At 41.8% G+C, this 17,118-nt stretch overlaps 1 pseudogene; it reads left to right on the top strand.

Annotated features, from left to right (window-relative positions):
* The first annotated feature begins 16,118 nt into the window (after positions 1–16,118).
* LOC129507401 (BRISC and BRCA1-A complex member 1-like) lies at positions 16,119–16,658 on the top strand (annotated as a pseudogene).
* The last annotated feature ends 460 nt before the right edge of the window (positions 16,659–17,118 follow it).

Below are 17,118 nucleotides of genomic sequence, written 5' to 3'. Positions count from 1 at the left end.
TCTAATGTAACCTTGGACACTGCTCATTGTTAGGGCCATTGCAAGCAAGATGCCATCTTCTTCAGTGTGTAACCTATTCAGTTACAGTTTGGCATCATGAGTGTTACACATGTATTCCAAATATGAACCCCTAAGATGTTACTTAGTACAGGGGACGGGTAAGAATGGTCTGGCACCCTGGTGCTAGGAAAGGGATAGACTAGCCATCATGGGTGACTTATAGGAATTCCTATATTGACAGTATAGGAATTCTAAATTGAGTGACTCTGGATTTCTCTGCTGGGTGAAAGAATCAAGAAAGGCAGGGAAAGGCATTGCATCTGTAAGGGGAAAGAGCGCCCTCCTGGTCCTCATATACCAGGCAGCTATCCAGAGGCTGACAGAGTCAGTGACTTATCCAGATGTTTTGACTACATGATACTAGCTTCACAGATATTTGCAAATATCCTATAATTGAATACTTCTTCCATTTTCATCCCATCATTTTCTTTCACCAGGTAGGCATGCTTCTACCTCTTGCCCTCTCTCCCCAGATGCAGAGGGAAAAAGCACCAGTGAACACAATCTACCCATCGTAACCTGGCTACTTCCAAATTAGAAGTTCTAAATTGGATCAAGGAAACCTGTTCTCTGGATCTTTTTCTCCCCAGATGAAAGGAGAGAATGGAGTTCCTTTTCATTTCCTAAAGCTAAGGGGTGATGAAAGTTGCACATATTGCTTTTCATAATATATGTGATCTATTCTTCAAGAAAAAGAAGTAATTCAGAGGAATTTTGGTGCCCAGGATGCTGAGAGGTTTTGGCTCATCTCTCAGGAAACAATTGCAAAGTGAGTTCAGTGGCCTACAGCTTACTCTACAACACTAGCTAACTGTGCTTCCCAAGCATTCTTGTTTCCCATCTCAGGTTCCAAATGTGTAGCCTGAAGGGCAGATCTGGTCTGTGGACATGTTTAGTTTGGACTACCCAGTGTTTTTACAAAATTTCAGCCAAAATTTAATAGGAAATCACACATTCCTCGTATGACAAGGATCAGCTGAAAATGGCCAGTGAGTACCCCAGGGTGCCATAGTCCTCACCATTCCCAATCATTTCCTGACTTCGAGGCTGAGAGCCCATGAAATAATAGAAAGTCAATATAGAAATATAGATATAGATATAAAGATACAGATATGTTGGTCTCTGACTCTGGTTCCTGGCACAGAGCTCCTAAAACCCTTACAATTTCCTAAACCAGAGACAACTAGTAGCATCTTTTATTCTAATATTTGGCCCTTGACCCCAGTTCCTGACACAGAGCTCCCAAATCCCTTGTAATTTCCTGGTCAATAATTATGCTTTTTGTTCCAATGAGGTGACTCTTGGTGGGCTCTAGGATGGGGGCTGGTCACCAGAATGACCAAGCCATAATTAGAAGCTTGGAACTTTCAGCTCTGCCTCCACTCTCCAAAGGGGGAAAGGGCTGAAAAAGGGGTTAATGATCCATCATGTCTACATAGTGAAACCCCCATAAAAATGCCAAAGTATGGGGTTTGGAGAGCTTCCTGGTTGGTAAACACATCTACACACTGGTAACACAGCGTACTCCAATTGCGTGAGGACAGAAGCTCATGTGCTTGGGACCCTTTGAGGCCTCACAGCATGTATCCCTTCATGTGGCTTTTCATCTTTATCATACCTTATATTATAGAATAAATGGTGAGTGTGCTTTCCTGAGTTTTGTGAACTGTTCTCGCAAATAACCAAATCCAAGGGATGGTTCATAGAAACCTCTGATTTGTGGCCAAGTTGAACAGAAGTTGTGGGTAATCTGAGGATCTAGCACTTAGTGTCTAGAAAGTAGGAGACAGTGTCTGATGAGTGTCTGAAAGTAGGAGGCAGTCTCGTGGGACTGAGCCCTTAACCCTTGAGGTCTGCCTTAAATCCAGTTAGTGTCAGAATTGAATTGACTTGTAGGATTTCATAAAAAAAAAAAATTGGTATTTTTGGAAACAAAAGAATCCACCCTCCTGGTGTTGGAAGTGTTGTGAGCGTAGCAGTAGTGTTAAGAATAAAGGAGAAACAGAAGAAGTGGATTTTCCTATTCGGTGCTGGTTTTCATTTATTGAGCTTTGTACTTGCCCTTATTTTTCTTGAAGTAGAGAAGTATTTATCTGGGTCCATGTCTTTATTAAGAGTGAAGTAGCAAAAAGATAGATAATGATTCAAGGCAACTGGGAGTTTGCAAATTTCTTTTTGAGCTTCTAGAACATTCCTGGATATCCCATATGCAAACTGTATGTGTGTGTTGAAAGATAACTTAAGACCCTGGTTACTGCCTGGACCCTGTGGTCAATTGAATGAATGACTCCTTCCTCTCCACGATTTGGAAAAGAATGCATAACTTGCCAGTGACAAAACTTAAATAAGTTTGCAGAACCACATGACAGTGCATGAGATGTTCCAACATATATGTACCTTGAACTAGAGGAGAAGGAGCCACACTGTGCAGTGGTGTTATATAGGAAGTGTCATAGTATTTTCATTTCTGTCTTTCTGCGGGTAAAACCTGTTCTTAGCTCAGACTTCAATCAGGAAATAACTCTTCATGTCAAGGTGCCAAATAAAGACATCTCCCACCCTCCCGCAGACCTGTAGCACAGCACACTAGCTGATATTGCTGTCAAATGAGTTGCTTATAAGAGAGTACCATAGACCGTGTGGTTTAAGAACCACAGAAATATATTTCTCACTATTCTGGTGCTGGAAGTTCAAGATTAGGGAGCCAGCACAGTCAGGTACTAGTCAGAGCACTCTTCTGGGTTGTAGATTGCTGACTTCTCATTGTGTCCTCATAGCATAGAGAACAGAAATAAGGAAGCAAGCTCCTCCTGACTCCTATAGGGCCACTAATCTCATCATGAAGGCTTCACCCTTATGACTTCATCTAATCCTAATTACCTCCCAAAGGCCTCACCTCCTAATGCCAACATCTGGGTGGGGGTAAGTGGGGGGAGGATTTCAACATATGAAGTTTGCAGGGACACAAACCTATAATCCATAACACTGACCCCTGGTCAGGCTAGAGAGTGTCCTGTAAACAGACGACAAATCTATCTGGGATAATGAGTAGAACAGCAGCCCAAATTTCCAGAGCACATCTCCAGGTTCCCTCCAGTGAAGAAAGCAAGACAAAGATAAGAGTACAATTCAAACTTTAAGTAAGTGCAGACCTGAGCATTGGGATATTGCAGAGTGAACAGAGAGAAGACAGTAGAACCCTGAAGAAGAAAAATGCAGACCATACCAGAAGAGAGGTGATTCCCTTAGCTGAGACCCATTGTCTACTCCCCTAACACTCAACAGTACTTCTTTAGCAGAAAGAACCAGAAATTGCTACAGATTGCTCTTGATGGGGTGCCCAGAACAGTGGAAACTTCCTCCTCCTCCTCCTCCTCCTCCTTCTTCTTCTTCTTCTTCTTCTTCTTCTTCTTCTTCTTCTTCTTCTTCTTCTTCTTCTTCTTCCTTCTTCTTCTTCTTTTTCTTCTTCTCTTTCTTTCTTTTTCTTTCTTCTTTCTTTCTTTCCTTCTTTTTTGTTATTTTGAGAGGGAGTAAGGACAGGGTAGTGAAAATGGCTAGCTTTTTAATGTTCATGGAAGAGTCTCTTTTCAGGAATTCTTAGGAGCAAAGGAAGATGAGAGGGGTTCATTGCTCTGGACCCTCCCCCCTTACAGAACTGTCCTCCAAGGGAGAGGTAGGAAAACTTTGTAGGGGACAAGAGGGATTGAGAAGTCCCAGCTCTTACTCTTTTAAGATTCAACACCTTGAGAACCTCCCTTCAGTTGAGATAAGCCCACTGACAGCTGCCATCAGGAAAAAGCCTCAGAAAGGAATTCACCAGGAGGCAATAGAATGTCGGGGCTGGTAACCAATGTTAAGCGCAGAGAGACGTGGGAAAGGGTGTGGGGGAGGGTTAGCAGTAGCATGGCGTAGAGCTGAAGTCAAATACTTCACCTTATGTGAAGCACATGAAGTTAATTAAAAGAGCTGTAATTGGGGCAGCCTGGGGGCAGCCCGGGTGGCCCAGCGGTTGAGCGCCTCCTTCAGCCCAGGGCCTGATCCTGGAGTCCCAGGATTGAGTCCCACATCAGGCTCCCTGCATGGAGCCTGCTTCTCCCTCTGCCTGTGTCTCTGACTCTCTCTCTGTGTTTCTCATGAATAAATAAATAAAATCTTTAAAAAAAGAGCTATAATCTTGAATCAGTCCAGAGTTGGGGCACCATGGGCCCAGGCATCATTGGACTGGTAAGAGTCTCACTGTCACAGGGGATAAAGGTGCCTCAGACGGTGTAGGATCAGACTGAACACCCGTACCTGCAGCCAGGGCCCCAGTGGTATGAGACTCTGTGGTACTTTGCAGCTCTCTCCCCTACGCTGGTTTGAATAAGCCCCTGAGATTCTTAGACAATTCAAGGAATGGTGAGCTGGTCCTTGAGAGACATGCTGTACTTCTTGATAATATCAGTAGGGTTGAATCCACTTGAGGTGATCAATTGGGCCATAAGAGTTACCTGGTCTAGGTAAAACATAAAGACCAAATGCATGTGGTTTTCACCCCATTGCATAGAATCAGTCTTTACAAAAACCCCTGGCTGTTTTCATGTGACTCTCAGCTAAAGGAAGAGAAATACCTGGACAAGGAGTATCCTACTGAACCCTTGCACATGTGACTCTGTGGATGAAACAGGTGATTAGGCCTGCCTTGCTAATTTCTGCCTTAATGAGGTTATTTCCATCTGGATTTATAGCATGGTTCACTTGCCCAGGTGTCTGAGGTGGCAGTGAGGAGGAGGCTGAAGATGAGCGACAATGGGAAAGAAATCTGTTCGCCTTCAATAAGACCACTAGACTGCCAGAGGGAGGCGACAACTACCTGTAGCAGGTACACTGCTTACACCTACTCAAGGCAAGCCCTGAACAAGTCTGATGGGGTAAGGGGGAATGTGCTATCCCCTGGGAATGGGCTGCAAAGGCACAGAAGCCAACACAGCAGTGGGGACTGGCTCCTCTCATCCCCCCACCTTAAACTGTGGGAGCATCAGGCTTGGGAAAAACAGCCGCCGGTCAGATGCACCTGGGGACGTTTCAGCATGTTCCAAGGTATAAGAATCAAGTTAGCACATACCAGTACAGCTTGAAATGGCAGATAATAAGCATTAATCTCCCTAATAAATTCATTAGTCAGCTGTATGGTCTTGAAAGAGGTTTGTACACTCAGATCATAAATTAAGCCCTGGATAGACATTAACCTTCTCTGGCTTTGCTCTGCAAATCTCCCAGTAGCTCTAATGGGATCAAAAGTTTCTTGAGCCTTCCATAAGATCTAGCTTTCCTTTGCCTAATTACACTGATATAGAGCTTTGCAGAACATTTTTATGGTATAGTTAAAAAAAAAAGTAATGCCTAATCTAACTTCTGTGGGCATATTTATTGGAAAAAGGAGTGATAAGGTACACAGTCATTCGGTATCTATTTCTGGGAACAGATATTCCCTAGGCCATCTGCGTAGGGAGCTTAGAAGATCTATCCATCACTCATGTGACACTTCTTTCAGGGTGGGCTCCTTTCATGCCTAGGGCCGTGGCCTCTTGGTCCATAAGGCCAGCCATCTGGCCAGTTATCTTTCTCTCTGGATGCTCCAACTCATATTCCCAGGATAGTGCAGTATCTCTCTTACAGGGTTTATTTTTTTTAATGTAAACCCAACCCAACATGGGGCTCAAACTCATATCCCTAAGACCATGAGTTGTGTGCTCTACCAATTGAACCAGACAGGTATCCCATAGGATATTTTTAAAGATTTTATCCATCTATCTATCATCTATCTATTTATCTATCTATCATCATCTGTCTATTTATCTATTTACTTACTTACGAATGAGAGAGACAGAGAGAGAGTGCAAGCATGCAGGGGGAGGGGCAGAGGCAGAGAGAACCTCAAGCCGACTCTGTGCTGAGCTTGGAGCCTGATGTGGGGACTTGATTCCGCTGCCCTGAGATCCCAACCTGAGCCAAAATCAAGAGCCCAATGCTTAACTGATCGAGCCACCCATGTGCCCCCAGTATAAGGTATTTTTAAGCTTAATTATACATCATCTAGCCAACACTTTGCATTCCCTGGATATAGAGCACTATGGACTAGCAAAGCTTAGAGAGATACCAGGAACTCCTGACAAAATGGCTTTTCTGCCATTACTCTGCCAATTACTCCTCTCTCTTAATCCCTAGTCTTATTTTTCCTTCCCCTCTGCCTTGTGCTGTCTGCTCAACTGAGAAAATCCTGCTTTTTGCTCCCTATTCTCTCACCTCTTCCCTCTAAATCACAGCACACACGTTCAGAATGCTCACCTCTCCTTATTCTCCCTCAACTCAACCCCTAACCCCTATCCCTTCAAAATCTGCCATCAACTTCTGCTATTTACTGAAACCTTTCCAAATGGTCCCTTGTACTTTCTCATTCCCTCTTCTATTTCACTTGTTACTCAGCGTCTGGAGATACAGAGCATTTGCATAGCAGAAATTGGTTCTAAAATAATTCAGAATTTAAATCTTCCAGGCAGCTGATATCCACCACCAAGGGGCAAATGAGAGCCATAGCAACACGTTGAGTGTCTTTGTGACAGGCATGATTTTAGGTGCCTGAGGATATGAGGGTAAACAAAGCAAAAAATATCCTTACCTCCTAAAGCTCACATCTGGTGGCACAACCGATTGATTTGTTTAACTGTTGACTGTAGCCAAACCTTTTAGATTTTTATTGAAGTTCCTTGAGAGTAAACACAGCGAGACTTTGTACTTATAAACATACTTTTTAAAAAGTTAAGGTAAAGGTGTGCCTGGGTGGCTCAGTTGGTTAAGCATTTGACTCTTTTTTTTTTTTTAAAGATTTTATTTATTTTTTCATGAGAGACAGAGAGAGAGAGAGAGAGAGAGAGAGAGAGAGAGAGAGAGAGGAGGCAGAGACACAGAGGAGAAGCAGACTCCTTCCAGGAAGCCTGATGTGGTACTTGATCCTGGAACTCCAGGATCATGGCCTGTGCTGAAGGCAGGTGCCAAACCGCTGAGCCACCCAGGGATCCCCCAGCATTTGACTCTTGATTCCAGCTCAGGTCATGGTCTCAGGATCATGAGGTCAGGTTTCACGCTGGGTGTGAAGCCTGCTTGAGATTCTCTTTCTGCCTCTTCCTCTGCTTCTCCCCCTCACCCTCTCTAAAAAAAAAAAAATTAAGAAAAAGAAAAAAAACAAAGAAAGGCTTTTTTCCTGCTGTGTTTAGATGAATCCCTAATTAAAAAAAAAAAAGATGAATCCCTAATGAAAACATAAGTACTGGTAGTTTACTGAGACTGTGATTGTCAACAAAAGGAAGATCAACAAATGCTTAGATCATTAATGGTATCCTGCTGATGGATTTACCCTTCCAATGAATTTTTTAAAAAGTAATCTATGTCCAATGTCTGGCTCATACTCGTGACCCTGAGATCATGCTCTATCAACTGAGCCAGACAGGTGCTCCTTCTAATGAATTTGTAATAAAAAAATTTTTAAATAAAGAATTTATAATAGAAGCTAAGATCCTTTGCATATGGAAAACTCTTATTTTACACAGTTAAACACACTTATCTATACACTGCTTATTGGTTTTTTACATTTCTCTATGTATTTTTCCATATTATGAATGCAAAATATACGTTTTTAAGGGCAGATGACAGAAGAGAGTGTTAATGTATTTTCAGTCCTTGGGTATGCTTGTTGCCTGAACTCAGAGGTGACAGTCAAATATTTAAGGACACTTACAGTCAGGCCCTGATCATTCAGAACATATATCAGCTGAACAGAAGTCCCTGAGTGACTCCTAGAAACTGTCTCCTCTCAACCAAAGGAGAAAAAATGAAATTGAATATGCACATATTAGTAATCTGCAAATATGAGCACCAAAGTGTTTTTTGATTATTTATTTGTTTACTTTTGGCCAGCCTAGCATTGCTGAAAATTAAAAAGTGTGTTCATTTTCCAGTTGCCAAGGCTTTCCCCTCTGTATTGTATTTTCATCATTTTTATAATAATCCATCATTACCTTCCTGGCCCATGATGGCCTCTGAGTTTGCAGGCCCTGAATTCGAAGCTTTCCTAGATCCCCCCATTCAGGTCTGACATTTCTGATTCTGGTTCTCTCTCACTGCCTGCCTAGCATTGTGCTGTTTCAACAGGACACAGCAAGTCCATGGGAGACATAAGTTAAATATATTACTTTTAGATGCCTCTTAAGCTTCATCCTCTATCCTTCCAATGATTTGGGTTCTGGATTCAATTTTATTGGTGATCATGGCAGTGACCAATTTTTAAGCATATTTGAAATTTGAAATCTAGACATTAAGAGCAATATGGGCACAGAAACTTCTCCCCTTTTGTCATCCATCCTGAGAACTTTAACTTTCTTGTGATTGGTTAGATAGGGCTGTTTCTGGTTGGTTGTGCCATGTGTCTGTCAGTCTAGGACAGAAAGCAGGATTCAACTGCATTGTGGGATCTTAATGATCTTGTCTGGTGTGGCTCACTTCTTAGGGGATGGTTTTGGGGGCTGGGGATGAAAAGGGAAATGGGAAATTGTTCAGTTTCATATCATGTAGAACCCTGTTGTCATGGCCTGCGATACACACTGAGGCAGCCCAAAGTTATCCTCAAATTTAAAAAACTTTTTTCAAAATGTGTTCCTGGAGCCACCTGAACAGTAGATTAAAATGCAGATTCAGCCACCCACCTGGGTGGCTCAGCGGTTGAGCATCTGCCTTTGGTTTAGGTAGTGATCCTGAAGTCCTGGGATTGAGTCCTGCATCAGGCTCCCAGTAGGGAGCCTGCTTCTCCCTCTGCCTATGTCTCTGTCTCTGTCTCTCATGAATAAATAAACTCTTTAAAAAATGCAGATTCCGGGGATCCCTGGGTGGCGCAGCGGTTTGGCGCCTGCCTTTGGCCCAGGGCGCGATCCTGGAGACCCGGGATCGAATCCCACGTCGGGCTCCCGGTGCATGGAGCCTGCTTCTCCCTCTGCCTGTGTCTCTGCCTCTCTCTCTCTCACTGTGTGCCTATCATAAATAAATAAAAATAAAAAAAAAATAAAATATTTAAAAAAAAAAATAAAATAAAAATAAAAAATGCAGATTCCACTCAACATCACTTGGCATCAGGGAAATGCAAATCAAAACTACAACGAGATGCCACCTCACACTGGTCAGAATGGCTAAAATTAGCAACTCAGGAAACAACAAATGTTGGTGAGGATGCAGAGAAAGGGGAATCCTCTTACACTGTGTGTGGGAATGCAAACTGGCACAGCCACTGTGGAAACAGTATGCAGCTTCCTCAAAAAGTTAGAAATAGAAGTACTCTACAACCCAGCAATTGTACTACTAGGTATTTATCCAAAGGATATAAACATAGTTATTTGAAAGGGTACATGCACCCCAATGTTTATAGCAGCAGTATCCACAATAACCAAACTATGGGAAGAGCTCAAATGTCCATTGACAGATGAATGGATAAAGAAGATATGGTATATATACATACATACATACATACATACAATGGAATATTACTTAGCTGTCAAAAAGAATGAAATCTTGCCATTTGCAATGATGTGGATGGAACTAGAGGGTATTATGCTAAATGGAGTAAGTCAGAGAAAGACAAATACCATATGATTTCACTCATATGTGGAATTGAAGAAACAAAACAGATGAACATAGGGGAAGGGAAGGAAAAATAAAATAAGATAAAAACACAGGGGAGAACCATAAGAGACTCTTAACTCTAGGAAACAAACCGAGGGTTGCTGGAGGAGAGGTAGGTTATGGGATAGGGTAACTGGGTGATGGGCATTAAGGAGGGCACTTGATGTAATGGGCACTGGGTGTTATATGCAACTAATGAGTCACTAAAATCTACCTCTGAAACTAATAATACACTATCTGTTAACTAAATTAAATTTAAATTTAAAATGTTAATATATATTATATATATATTATCCTATCAAAGATTCCTATCAAAGCTGTGCTCCAAATCCCTGTGACCCACTTCAGAATTTGCCTGCAGCTATGATGGATGATTCTCTGCATTGATCTCTTCACCATTCTGCCCGAGGCCTTTTTCTGGGTTCAGAGGAGTATGTTAGTGACACAGAATTCAACCCTCAGCAAGACAACCCTCAACTGAGAAGGGGAAGGAGCCAGAGTACACACCCTAGCTTCTCCAACTTCAGTAGGGCAATTCTAAAGGAATGTTTTTCATGGTCCTTTGGAGGGTTCCTAGTGGGACTGAGCCCTGGCTACCCATGGCAACAACCAGCTCATTAACGCAGTTCCCTGTCTGGCTTTCTTGCATACTTGTGTCTCTGGAAACCATCAGTCCAAGAAATTGCCTACATCTACATCTTTGTTTCAGGGGCTCCCTTTGGGAAACTCAGAGTGAAGAGCCTCACCAGACAAGAGGTGGTCGAGTAATAGTGGGTAAGAGACTTTGACACTAACTGCCTGGGTGCACATCCAGGCTCCACCACTAACTAGTTAATAAATAGTTAACTAGATATCAATCACTCTGAGCATCAGGTTCCTTATTTGTAAAAAAAGGAGTAACAATAGTCATTACCTCATACAATTGTTGCAACAATTAAATCAGTTCATACATGTAAAGTGCTTCTAATAGTGCCTGGCACATGGTAAATGTACAATAAATGCTTGCTATTATTATTATCTAATAAATCAAAGTTTCTTGGGTGGGGCCCAGAAATATGCTTTTAAAATAAGCTCACCAAGTGACTCTCATGCACAATAAAATTTGAGAACCGCTGATTTAGAGACACACCCCTTGACATTCCTGTTCACAAGAGAACATTTTAGGAAGCTTACTCTATCCCGGCAGATAAGCAGCCAAACATCTTTTACATGAGAAGGCTTGAGAAACAAAAAGTGGTGGTATCACTGTTCAGAGCATTGGAGGAAACAGTAACAGGTGATTCCGTGCTTTTGGGCTCACCAGAAAGTGAATTCATCCCTTTTTTATCACACAGTTTTAGCCATATTCCCATTGACCATTAGGTAAAATAAGTCCTAAAACACACTAGTCCTTTCAAACCACAGAAAGTCATTCCCAAAGTATGGTCAGGCTGGCAGTATTGGCATCACCTGGGAGCTTATTAGAAATGCAATTCTCAGGACACCTGGGGGCTCAGTCAGTTAAATGCCCAATTCGTGGTTTTGGCTCAGGTCTTGATCGCAGGGTTAGGAGTTCAAGCCCCACGTCGGGAAGGTGGGGGGGTTGCCCATGATCAGTGGGGAGTCTGCTGGAGACTCTCTCCTCTCTCACGTGATTCTCTTGCAGGCTAACAATCAAGGGTATTCTTGAAAACCTCTTTCTTTTTGTTGCCAGTGAGATACAAGAGGCAGAATTTTGGGGGAAGTGTTTCTTTCAATCAGATACCAGCAAATGTGGTTTAAAAAAAAATGAAATCTCAACCCTACTTAGTACTTTAATCCTGCTTAGTAATAATAGTGACTAATGGGCCCCAAAGGTAAAATGTCCAAGGGTTATTCGATGAGCCTTGTAGGAACTCTCCTGAGTTTTGCAATACAAGGAATATTAGAAAAATGTAATTGTTTATCCATAGTAAGTCCTAAATATTTCTTGCATCTAGCTTGGCAAGGCATCTCACAGATGACATTTTAGTATTTGAGCCCTCTGGCCCAGAAAGAGTATAGAACAACAACAAAATGGAAGAAATGGAGTCACTTAGGAAATCTTTGGTTATTTCTCAAAAGAAAAGTTATCTTAAAAAGGCACAAAAAGGGGCAGCCTGGGTGGCTCAGCGGTTTAGCACTGCCTTCAGCCTAGGGTGTGGTCCTGGAGACCCGGGATTGAGTCCCATGTCAGGCTCCTTGCATGGAGCCTGCTTCTTCCTCTGCCTGTGTCTGTCTGTCTGTCTCTCTCTCTCTCATAAATAAATAAAATCTTTAAAAAAAAAGGCAGAAAAAGGAGTGAAATGAATAGTTTGCTTTATTTACATGGATTCTCCTGGTGCCCACTGAGACTTACAAACTGTGTAGGTTCATTTCACCTCTTTTTATCTATCTCTGACTTTTTGGCCCATTTTCTGACTTATTACCAAAAGAATTTGGTGGTGGTGGTGGTGAACCGATTTTTCTAGGTTATTTCTGGGACATTTGAGAAGATCTCTACTATTTGAGTATTATCTTCTTTGATCTTCATGTTGTCCCCGTGATACATCATACCTTCATTCTACAGATAGAGAAACTGAGGCACATAAGTTAAATGACTTGTCTGAGGTCACATAATAATGAGGAGGATTCAAATCCAAGCAGCCCAAGTCTTCATCTGCTGCTTCTAAATAGTGAAACACAAGATAGTGACTACTAACAAACAATTTCTTTCGATAGCAGATATAATTATAACATTTAGAAAATACTAGGACAGAGGTTAGATCTGAAATTTCAGATCAATTTTAAAATTTTTTAAAATTTCAGAGCAATTTTAGGTTTATGAAAAATTTGCAAAAATACAGAAAGTACCAAATAACCTTCACTCATCTTCTTCCAATATTAACATCTAACCATGGCACATTTAACAAAAATAAGAAATCAACACTTAATTCGGCTACAGACTATTCCAATTTTACCACTTTTACACTAAATGTCTTTTTCCATTCCAAGATCTAATTCAGAATACCATGTTGCGTTTAGCTGTCATGCCTTCCCCAGACCAGTCCAACTCATGAGAGTTTCTCAGTATTTCCTTGATGTCTATAATCTTGACAGTTTTGAAGAGGACTGGGCATTTTGTAGAATGCCCCTTAATTTGAGTTTGTCTGACAAATTTTCTCATGAGACTGGGGAACTGGGTTTTGGGGATGAAATCATGAAGTGCCCTCCTGATCTCACTGTATTAGGCGAGGGTATGATATCAATATAGCCTGTCACTGGTGATCTTAACCTTGACATCCTGGTTAAGGGTGTGTGCACTGTCTTCTGCTTTCCGTGCTCTGTTCATCGGAAGTAAATCACTGTTAAGTGTAGCCCATATGCTCAAGGAAAGAGGAATTCAGTTTCACTTTCTGGAGTGAGGAGTCTCTACATTTATTAACTGGAAGTCCGCGTAGAAAATCTGTCCCTTATCCCTCCTTTATTTATTCATTAGATCATTTATTTTATCACTGTATACTCAGGGATATTAAGTTTACTCCTCATGTTATAATTCAATATTATCATTATTTATTTTATAGCCCAAATTACTTCAACTTTGGCCATAAGGAGCAATTGCAAGTTTTGTCCCTATGTCCTATTGACATGCTCAATTCCTTTTTGTGTGTGTGGGGGTGTGGGGAGGTGAGAATTTGTTCATTTTTAAAACTATAAGATGCTCCAAATTCGCTTTCCCTGTCCAGCCCTTTCTCTAAGCAGCCTTGATTTTTTTTTTAAGATTTTTGTTTATTCATGAGAGACACAGAGAAGAATAGAGGCAGAGACAGAGACAGGGAGAAGCAGGCTCCCTGCAGGAAGCCCAATGCAGGACTCCATCCTGGACTCCAGAATCATGCCCTGAGCCAAAGGCAGACGCTCAACCACTGAGCCACCCAGGCGTCCCGAGCAGCCTTGATTCTTTATGTTGGAGATAGCCTTTAGAAACCAAGATCTTTTTTAAAAAAAAAAAAAAGATTTTATTTATTTATTTGAGAGAGAGAGAGAGAACAAGCAGAAGGAGTGGCAGAGGGAGACAGAGAAGCAGGCTCCCTGCTGAGCAGGGAGCTCAATGTGGGGCTTGATCCCAGGATCCTGAGATCATGACCTGAGCCGAAGGCAGACACTTAATCACCTGAGCCACCCAAGTGTCCCCTAGAAACCAAGATTCTTGACACTCGTTTTGTTCATCGCTTCTGGTTGTCGACTTCCAGGCCCTATCAGCTGACAGAACAAGAAAACATAGGTATGCATACACATGTTTGTATGTATGTACATGTATGTATACATATCTATATTTCTGTATCTAGCCATCTGCATGTACATATATTAAAACATATGTTAAGGTAAATAAAATGCATATGTGTATATTAAACATATATTAATGTACATACCTTAAAAAATGTGAATTTACACTGGTATGTCCTACTTTAATCCAACACCATAAAGCACATTCAGCCTTTCCCTCTGGGTATTTGCAACTTCTTTCTCTGACAGTGGGTACTTCTTCATTCAATCCTGGTATACACTGCTGACCCATGGCTCTGCAAGAAACAAATTTACCTACTGGAGTAGGTACTTATGCAGAATTCTTTTTGCCTTTAGGCCTGCAGTACCCAAAGTTCCATTTTCAGAAGCTACTGTTGCTCAGCTCATTTTCCCTCCCTCCTTCCATGAGGTTATAGCCTAGTTTTCATTTACCATGACATTCCATTCTGAGAAGTGATAGATTTTTATAGTCCATTTGCACAAGGATTTGTTGAATATTAGGACTCCTGGAAGCCATGTAATGCTTTGTATGTTTTCCATGGATTTTAGTGTATTTATACATGAAAGCTCTATATATCATTGTTCAAATGGAGAAAAGCATCCAGAAATACAGGAAAGCAAAGACAAAATAAAATAAGTCACCAGGGCGTCTATTGCCTGGAAATAACCATGGTCAAAATTTTAGATTACTTTCTTCTAGACCCTTTTAGATAATAAATAAAAATGGCATTATGCAATTCATATTATTTTGAATCTGCTTCTCCCCCCTAAGTATATCACTAACATAAGAATTTTGATATTTAAAAACACAAATTAAAAAAAAATTTCTCTCCCTTTCCCCAGGAACTTCAGATTTGTAATTAGAGATGCCAGTAAATGCTAATATATCCCTACCAATAAACAACTGGGACTTCTCCTGACAACAGGAACTGATTAATACAATGTGTGCAAACATTAATTGATGGTGTGAATTAAGAATCGAATCCCCGTTTTAAAGATGTTATACACGCAGTGCAATCAAGGAAAGCATTTAACCAGATTTGTTCATGAATTTCATTGTGTGCTGTTGAATAGCTAATTTATAATTGCATTAGTCTGTAAAATAATCTATTAATAAAATTGGAAGTAAAATGGGGCATAGATTCATTATCTCCGTAAGTTGTGGATGCTCACTAAAGAACATTTTCCCTGCAAATGAGGTACAGACCTCATTATCATGCTCAGCAGAATGGGGAGTGCATCTTTGTCCTTTATTCTTCCCATGCTGAGTAATGTTCCAGCAACTCAACTAATTCATTAAAGTTAGTGGAAAACTTGAGTGCACGCTTAATCTTCTTTGGTGTTAATTAGTGTTGTTGTTGGCTTAAAAAATGGTTCATAACTTTCTGAACTGAAAAATCAATTGCTTATCAGCTTTGTAAAGGTAACTGCATTTTCTGCTAGTAGCTCTTAGCCTTTGTGGAGAAAAAGCTGGGCCCTTGGGTCATCATTGCTTCCCATAAGCTTTGCTTTCCCACTGCTATTTGCACTCATTAAAAGTCAGAATAAAATACCCAGAGAATCCACCTGGGGAATATTGTTAAGATTAGATTCAGAGAAATCTAAAAAAAATCCACAACTAAATGGGAGAGGAGTGAAGAGCCTGAAGTGTTTATTCAACTAAGCAACCAACCAACCAACCAACCAACCATCAATGACTCAGGACTGACAGCATGGCAGGCACTGCAAATATAGGGTTAATGATTTGGGGTGTCATGGCTGCACCACACAACTTCCAGCTGTGAGGAGTAGGGGGGAAGAGGAGGAGTTAGAGGAGCTGGCCCTATAGGTACTCCAACCCTGGAGAGACTGAGGACCCGATGCTGGGGGCCCAGACCAGCATGGTCAGTCACAGCAAGGCCCAGAGCAAGGCGGACAGTGCTGACAACGTGACTTCCCACCCTCCCAGAACCAGCCCCAAGCCCTGGTGGGTGTCCATGTCTGCCCCTGAGGTCCTGGTGGAGATGCCAAGTGTCAACTGTCCAGGAGGTGATCATCTGCCCCCATGGTCTCCCAGAAGATGATCAAAACATTCCAAGATAGACAAGAGCGCCAAATTCTTGCCGGTGATGCTGAGGGAGAATGGAGCTTCATTGTCTGGCCTGACTGCCAACCCCCAAGAGCTCAGCAACTGCCTCTAAACCTAGAGACAGCCTTCTGCTCCATGTTCAAAGGAGAAGTTCTCTTCAGCCTCATGCAGAAGAAAACTGAGCTGCCAGTCACTGACAAATTGCTGTCTACAGTCATTTGTTCTGCCAGCTGCTGATCTCTCTGTAGGAACATGAAGAAAATGTTTCATGGCTGTTTCTTCTTCATCATTGTTGCTATCCACAGTGGCTCTTAGGAAGAGGGGAAGATGAGCTGGAAGGACCATTTGCCTTCATACTCAGTCTGGATACCAGGGTACCAGTTATAAGTAGGAAGTGCTGCTAACAGGGCCAGTCCTTGAGCTGCACGACTGCATGGTCAAGCTATTGGCTCATATTCAGCAGCGCCCCTGTCAGAACTAGGCATCCAACAGCCTGCTGGAGGAGGAAGAGGTACCTACTGCAGTTGAGGCCACTCTCTGAACATCCCTGTACATCTTCATCTTCTTCTACAATAAAACTCTTGGCCAAGAGGGCTGGTTCTCAAACTGGGCTCTGTGGGACCATTGGGACCATGGTGCCAGGAGGTATACAGGGCACCTAGAGGATTCCAGAAGGAAACCCAAGATTCCAGGAAGCATTCCAGGGACTCTGGACATCCATTCCCCATATTGCTCAGTCACACTTCATTCCCGGTTTGTCAGTTAGAAATTTCATTCTCCCCTGGGTGATTTTTGTCATCAAAATAAAAATCTAAGTTTCCCCAATCCAGATCTACAATAACAACAACAACAATGACAACAACAAAAGACATGACCTAGGATTGACAAGAGCATGGGAATGTGAGCACCCTCACATAACATTGATGGGAAAGTAAATCAAAATATCTTTTCATGTAAAGTACTGGAAATTTGACAGTATCTATTGGTACTTAAAGTGTATA

Source organism: Nyctereutes procyonoides, unplaced genomic scaffold (genome assembly GCF_905146905.1).
Source record: "Nyctereutes procyonoides isolate TBG_1078 unplaced genomic scaffold, NYPRO_anot_genome, whole genome shotgun sequence".
NCBI classification, from domain to species: Eukaryota; Metazoa; Chordata; class Mammalia; order Carnivora; family Canidae; genus Nyctereutes; species Nyctereutes procyonoides.
Note: the sequence above shows the minus strand (reverse complement) of the source record. Positions and strands in the feature narration are given on the sequence as shown.